This window comes from Silene latifolia, chromosome 3 (assembly GCF_048544455.1).
Source record: "Silene latifolia isolate original U9 population chromosome 3, ASM4854445v1, whole genome shotgun sequence".
Lineage (NCBI taxonomy): Eukaryota > Viridiplantae > Streptophyta > Magnoliopsida > Caryophyllales > Caryophyllaceae > Silene > Silene latifolia.
Genome location: NC_133528.1, coordinates 55,891,863 through 55,898,753, shown reverse-complemented (window position 1 = coordinate 55,898,753; position 6,891 = coordinate 55,891,863).

Below are 6,891 nucleotides of genomic sequence, written 5' to 3'. Positions count from 1 at the left end.
TTTATTTGAAATTTTTGTGATTTATTTGAAGTTTATAGCATTTTATTGTAATTTTTGAGCCCATTTATGAACAATTTTAAGTAATATAAGTTAATTATTGTCAATATGTTAGTGGAGACTAATTTTGAGTCCTAAGATGGTTAGAGTAATTAACTAATACATAAATGTGATTTTATGTAATTTATTGTGATTTTAAAAGGTTGAATCACACAAATCCGTAAAAACCGTTTAATTTATGATATTGGCTCTTTAAAGGCGATTTAGCATAAAATTGGGCATGTTCATACATATTATAATGCTGCATTTTATTTATGATTGTCATAATTTTATTTTATATAATTTTTTGAATTATGTAATTTTACTTAGTATGGCCTTAGTTTTTAATTGGTATTACCCGAAATGTATGGGAATATCGATTCGGTTGTAATTTATTGTGATCTCGTATCACCGTTTTGTAATTTAATAGATTTATTTTATTTTTAATTACAAATGTATAATAGGAAATTATGTAATTTGTTATGTAATTTATTTATTCCGGAGAACCTTGAAGACGGTGTCACTCGAGAAGGCGATCCATTAAAGACGGTGTTACGTCGAGATGCGTGCCAAAACCGAAGTTCAAGGGACCAATGGAGTTGGTTTCTGAATTTGTAATAGTTTATTAGATTTACTATTTTAGGAAGGCCATACTAGGATTTAATTTATGCTTTGCATTTTATTTATACGTCGCATGCATCGCTAAATCGCCATAACTATAACAAGCATCATCATTTTAATCGAGTTTATCGACCGTGTCAATTATAATTATCGTAGTTCACCGCTTTAGTTCACTTAAAACGTGATAGATAATAAATTGACATGACCTCTCGCTAAAATAAACAATTGAGACATAGCCTTACCAAAAAGTAGAAACCATGAAAACCTATTTCGTGAGGGAGTGCACTCGGCTTTACCGGGGTACAAACCTTGTTACGTAGGGGAAGTGGGTGATAAATGTCTACCCACCGAATTTATAAAGATGAGGGTTGTTTTCGGCTTTACCGATGCCCAAGTTGATGTAAATTTGGATCATGGACACATTTATTCGAAATTTGGGTTGAACTCAACGAAAGTATTCTCGACGGTTGCCGGATGTGTTTTGGGCTAGAGATAATTTTAATGTAAATATATCGACCAAGAGTTATAAAAGTAGAATCGATTAAAAAGTTAATCCACCGAGTTATATTGATAAGGGTTGTTTTCGCCTTTACCGATGCCTAAGTTAATATGAATTTGGGTCTTGGAATCATTTATAATAGTTGGGTAGAGGTCACTATATAAATGTTCATATCTTGTTAAATTTATTTACAAGTATGATTTAAAAAGACAAATGTTAATATTTCCTTTTCCTCCATACTTGTAGTTCATTACAATGAATCCATCAAACGCTACCGCACCGATAACTATTGAGTCTTGCCACAATGTTTTTGACGACGTTTGCTTCAACAATGATTTCGACACTACTAGAGAACTACATCACTTCTTCTAAACCTCCTACAAGATCTCTTGTGAGCCGGTCTCAGGAAGACCGCCTCATAAAATCTATAGGATCTTTGTCCTTGGAAGATAAAGATGCCAAAACTAGTGGGAGCTCAATCAATCAAGTTCTTGCTTCAAAGGGCAAAAGGTTCAAGAAGAAGGGAAAGAAAGGGAAAAACTTCAAGCAAGTTGAAGATGAGTGCCATTATTGCTATGTCATGGGACATTGGCTTAGGAATTGTCCCGTATATTTGCGAAATATAAGGGAAGGAATCATCGTTCCAAAAGGTAAAATTCCTAAGGAAATTTATGTTATTGATATAAATTATACTTCCACTACGACATGGGTACTGGATACCGGTTGTGGTTCTCACTTTTGTAATTATTTACAGGGTTTAAGAGACGTGAAGAGGCTTAGCAAAGGAGATGTGGATCTACGCCTTGGAAATGGAGCTCGAGTAGCGGCCGAATCCAAAGGAACTTATGTATTAGCTTTGCCTAATGGATTTGAGTTGTATTTACATAATTGTTTTTATGTGCCTACACTCTCTAAAAACATTATTTCTATCGCTATGTTAGACATGGACGGATTTTGTTTTGTCATTAAGAACAATCGTTGTACTATTTCGAGGAACGACTTGGTTATAGGCCAAGCTTCTTCCATTAATGGCATTTACATTTTAGAAACCTCGAATCCGACTCATGATATCTATAACATTCAATCAACGAAACTCAAATCAATTGACCCAAATGAATCGTTCATTTGGCATTGTCGATTAGGTCACATAAACGAGAATCGCATCAAAAGATTAATTTCGACTAATGTGATTACACCATTTGATTTTCAATCATATCGAATATGCGAATATTGCCTTCTTGGCAAAATGACTCGAAATCCTTTTAGTGGTAAAGGGACACGAGCAAGTGAACTATTGGGACTCATACATACCGATGTGTGTGGACCAATGAGTATCACCGCTCGTGGAAATTATGACTACTTCATAACCTTCACCGATGACTTGAGTAGATATGGGTATATCTATTTAATGAAGCATAAAAGTGAAGCGTTTGAGAAATTCAAGGAATTTCAAAACGAAGTAGAGAACCAATTGAACAAAAGAATTAAGGCACTACGATCCGATCGTGGTGGAGAATATCTTAGCCTTGAATTCGATTCACACTTGAAAGGTTGTGGTATTTTATCACAACTTACTCCACCCGGAACACCACAACTCAATGGTGTTGCCGAAAGGAGAAATCGAACCCTACTTGATATGGTTCGATCCATGATGAGTCAAACCGAGTTACCAAACTCGTTTTGGGGATTTGCGATTCAAACCGCAATAAGATCTTTGAACAATTGTCCCACCAAAGCCACCGAGAAAACTCCATTTGAGATATGGAAAGGAAGAGTTCCTAATCTATCCTACATGAAAATTTGGGGTTGTAATGCTTATGTCAAAACCAAAAATGACAATAAGCTAGCCCCACGATCTGAAAAATGCACCTTTGTAGGCTATTCTAACACCCGAGGTTATTACTTCTATAAACCTCAAGAAAACAAAGTGTTTGTGTCTTCTGAGGCTGTCTTCTTAGAAAGGGATTTTATTTCTAAGAGACAGAGTGGGAGAAATTTTGAACTTGATGAAATTCAAGAGCCACAAACCGAGGTAGATTCGCAAGAAAATGTTCCTTCGTCGTCTAGCGCGGTTGTCCCTCCTCCTCTTAGAAGAACGGGCCGAGTTATTCGCCATCCCGATCGATATGTGGGACTTATCGAAGAAGATGGAACACTCGATGTGTTGCTTTTAGAAAGTGACGAGCCCGCCACCTACAAGGCCGCAATCTCTAGTCCAAATTCCACCTTATGGCTTGAAGCCATGAAATCCGAAATGTATTCTATGCACGAAAACCAAGTTTGGAACTTGGTGGATTTGCCTAAAGGGGCAAGACCTCTTCAATGCAAATGGATTTTCAAAGTCAAGAATGGCATAGAAGGACATGATGATGTCTACAAAGCTAGGCTAGTGGCAAAAGGATTTACCCAAGTCCAAGGTCTCCATTATGATGAGACCTTCGCCCCCGTAGCCATGCTTAGATCCGTACGGATTTTGTTAGCGATTGCCGCATTTCATGATAATGAAATATGGCAAATGGATGTCAAAACCGCTTTTCTAAATGGGCATTTAGAAGAGGAAGTGTACATGCTAAAACCCGAAGGTTTTGTTGATTCTAAGAATCCTAACAAAGTGTGCAAACTTAAGAGATCCATTTATGGTCTTAAGCAAGCATCCAGAAGTTGGAATCATCGATTCGATCATGTTATAAAAGAGAATGGTTTCACTCGAAGTGTTGAGGAACCATGTTTATACATGAAATTTAGTGGGAGCAATGTTGTGTTCCTAATCTTGTATGTCGATGACATACTACTCATTGGAAATGATATTCTGATGTTATCTTCTGTTAAGAAGTGGTTAGGTAACCACTTCCAAATGAAGGATTTAGGAGAAGCACAACGCATATTAGGTATCCGGATCCATAGAGATAGATCCAAGAGGATATTGGCACTAAGTCAAGAGTCTTATGTTGATAAGATTCTTCGACGGTTCAGCATGGACAAATCAAAAAGGGGTTTGGTACCTATGGTAACAGGGACTATATTGAGCAAGTCTCAATCTCCCTCCGAACCCCATGATGTTGAATGCATGAAGATGATCCCTTATGCTTCCGCTGTTGGATCAATCATGTACGCCATGATATGCACACGTCCTGATGTCTCGTATGCCTTGAGCATGACGAGTAGATATCAAGGAAATCCAGGTGAGAGTCACTGGATAGCCGTCAAGAACATCCTTAAGTACTTGAGAAGAACTAAGGATTCTATCTTAGTGTTTGGAGGAGACACCGAGCTACGTGTTAATGGATACACGGACTCGAGTTTTCAAACGGATAGAGATGACATGAAATCACAAGTTGGTTTCGTTTTCATGCTCAATGGTGGTGCCATTAGCTGGAGAAGCTTCAAGGAAGCTGTGACTACGGATTCAACAACGGAGGCTGAGTACATTGCAAAGATCGAAGCGCCAAGGAAGTCTGTGTGGATCGTGCAATTCACGGAAGGTCTAAGAGTAGTACCTACCGCCAATGATCCCATCACTCTCTATTGTGATAATAGTGGGACGATCTTCCAAGCTAAAGAGCCTAAGTCTAGTAATAGATCTAGACATGTACTTAGAAAATATCATGTAATTAGAGATTTCATTGAAAGAAAGGAAATTGCGATATGTAAGGTTGGGACGGATGACAACATAGCCGATCCGCTCACCAAGCCTTTATCACAGGCCAAGCATGATGGACATGTTGCGTCCATGGGACTTAAACGTGTACCAAGTTTTTGTTAGATTTTGAAATGAAATAAAAGTGTTGTTTTTGTTCATGTTCATAATCACATTTGTCTTTTATCTTTTCTTTATACATTGTTACATCCAAACGGGTTGTAGTGACAAATTGAACCCCGTTAAAGTGAACATGGATTAACATAGTATTCGCCCATAGTCACTTACATGAGGTGACGTCTCGAAGTGACTAAAGTGTGATGCGATTGATGGCAAGTTCAAGTGCCATGAAGTCATGTGAGATGATTAGTCGATCACATAGGCAGACTGTTAAGAACACTTTGTCGGGCCTTATGACCGCTTATAGAGTTCTGGCAAATTTTTATAGCCTGGTCGTGGTGAGAGCTACTATAGTATTCTAATGAGTCGATTCTTTTGACTAAAGACTGTTCGCCTAAGATGGCACAGTTTCAGATTAACTTTGATTTGTGTTACTACGACCTTCGTAAATGGGGTCAAATGGGTATATTTTGGGTTATGATGGCTGTGGCTAGTCGAAGGGAATGAGTGCGATAGAAATTGTCCACCCCTAGTCAGGGTTATAACAATATCTCAGGGCCACTCGAGGAGTAATGAACTGGAAATGCGTGGCCACGCTCGGAAGGTATCCATGGTGGATGATTCCGGTCAATCAGTTGTTCTCCAGATCGAGGAAACCACTCTCGATATGATCACTTGCAAGTACGACCTGAAAGACACCTTGCATTGAGTGGGAGATAGTAATAGGACAAGAGAATTGGTGACGCACACTTGTCGAGGACAAGTGGGAGATTGTTGGAATATGTGTCCTCCGACAATAATGCGATCACAACTGTCGATCATGATGATCACATGTTTAAGTCTCATTTTAAGAATACATGTGGGAAGTAATATTTTATCACAACTGGTCCACACATATCGGTATTGATTGGTTGACTAGAGTTTGACATTACTGTCGTGCGACGGTGGTGATCAGTTGATCCCCTTAGGTCATACCTAAAGGGTAACACTCTTAATTGAATATTTAATTGGTCGTATGACGATACGAGTCAATTAAATTGCTTAAAATTGACGGACGATTTTGGGAGTAATATTTACATGTCTCGTTGTAATTTGATTAAATTAGACACGGTCTAAGTAATCGAATTGTTTTATTGCTTAGATGAAATTATTGTTTACGGAAACAATTGAACTGAATGAATAATTTATTATAAATACAAGATGTTGTAATTTATAATTGGTAAAGTGTTTTGGTACAAGTAATTATAAATTACTAAGTCGATTTTGTACATGACGTATTTTATTAATACGTTGATTTTTAATACGTTAAAAATACATGACAATTTTCCATGACTTGTGACATGTGACAAATTGACAAAGATAAAATGAAATCCATTTTATCCAAAATAGACCGAAATATGGGAGGGAGTATAATGTTTAATTTGTGTTAAATTATTAAGTGGAGAGCATAATGATGATAACTAGCTTATAGCCATGCAAGCCTATGTTTTCTTGGATAGAAAAACTTGCCCATGCATTGGCTCTCCTACTCCCAACCCACCGGTTTTCTAAGACCAATTTAGAGAGTTTTTCCTCTCTAATTTTCATTCATACTTCACACAATTATTTCTAGAGTAAGAAATAAAATTTCCTCTCTACATCTCATAAAATTAGAGAGATAAAAACTCCAAAATTCTTTCCTCTATTTACCGAAATAATAGAGTACAAAATAAATATTTTGGGTCAATTTTAGTAAGATTAATATTATTCTAGATCAAGTAATATTAATCTATTAAGGGGTTATCTTGGGTATTCATCTTTGGGAGAGATTCTACCTTTGAATCTTTGTTCATCCATATAAGGAAAGCTCAAGAATAAGTAAGAAGGAGATCTTACTTGTGCCCTTTTGATCCGAATTTTTAATGTGAGGAAAACGATTTCTTCTCTTTATTTATTTATGTTTGCATGCATAAGATCAATATTTAATTTTATGACTAAG